Genomic DNA, 992 nt, shown 5'->3' with positions numbered 1-992 from the left:
CTTATTTACATGAGTAAACTCCAGGAATTGGTGATGGACAGGGAGGCCTGGCATGCTGCAGGCCCACGAACTGTCCTGTCTTTGATCGCCTCTTTTGACATTTTTGCCAAAATACCACTAGTGGAAAGTCAGGCTAGCTGTGCTGGTTTTGGAATAGCAGCCTCACACTGGCATATGGACTGTTCTGTAGATTAATGCAAGTGGAGCTGTCTTTAATTTAACTTATTGCTAGAAAATAGGGTTTTAAGATGAAAAGAAAACTTAAAATGGAATGGCCCTCATTCAGTAAGTTCTGTGGTTCCAGTAAGGATTTTTATGTACATATGCTCTCGTCTTTTAAGTTTTGGGTACTTCCTAGCTCATCTGTTTTAGCTGTGCATTTTGTTTTTCAGGGTGTACTCTTAGCAGACATGGAATATTAAATCCCAAGCTGATAGAACGTAAGGTCTGTTTATGGTTTAGGCCAGGACACAACTGAGGGACTGAACAGAAATGAATTTTAACATATCTCTATTAGACAATAGAGAAGGTTACTTCACAATCCCATATTGAGAAAAGTTATAAATAAATGTAACTAATTGAATTAAGTTGAGCATATAGATGTATAAAGACACTTCACATTTCTCCAATAAAGCAGGGAACTGAAGAGTCCTTTCCACAGAGTTTGGTCCTGTAAGAGAGGTTGTAAATGAATTTCCTGTCAAATCTGTGAATAAAGTGATGGGGGAGGGGAATAATATAAGAGCAGGAGATTGACAAACTAGAGTGGGTAGCAAAATCACCATTCATTAACATTATGGCTTATAAAAAGCAGAAGAAGCTTTGGTGAAAAGCTTGTAATTAATGATTGCCTTCTGGCTTTCTTAATGTTTTACAGATGGAATTAAAACTTTCACTCTCTTTCTGTCTCTCTTTCACAAAACACACACACACACACACTGGGTTCATTAGGACAAGGAGAAAGAAGTTTCTCATGATCTTTGATATAGATT

Source organism: Bison bison, unplaced genomic scaffold (assembly GCF_000754665.1).
Source record: "Bison bison bison isolate TAMUID 2011002044 unplaced genomic scaffold, Bison_UMD1.0 scf7180017864340, whole genome shotgun sequence".
NCBI classification, from domain to species: domain Eukaryota; kingdom Metazoa; phylum Chordata; class Mammalia; order Artiodactyla; family Bovidae; genus Bison; species Bison bison.
Note: the sequence above shows the minus strand (reverse complement) of the source record.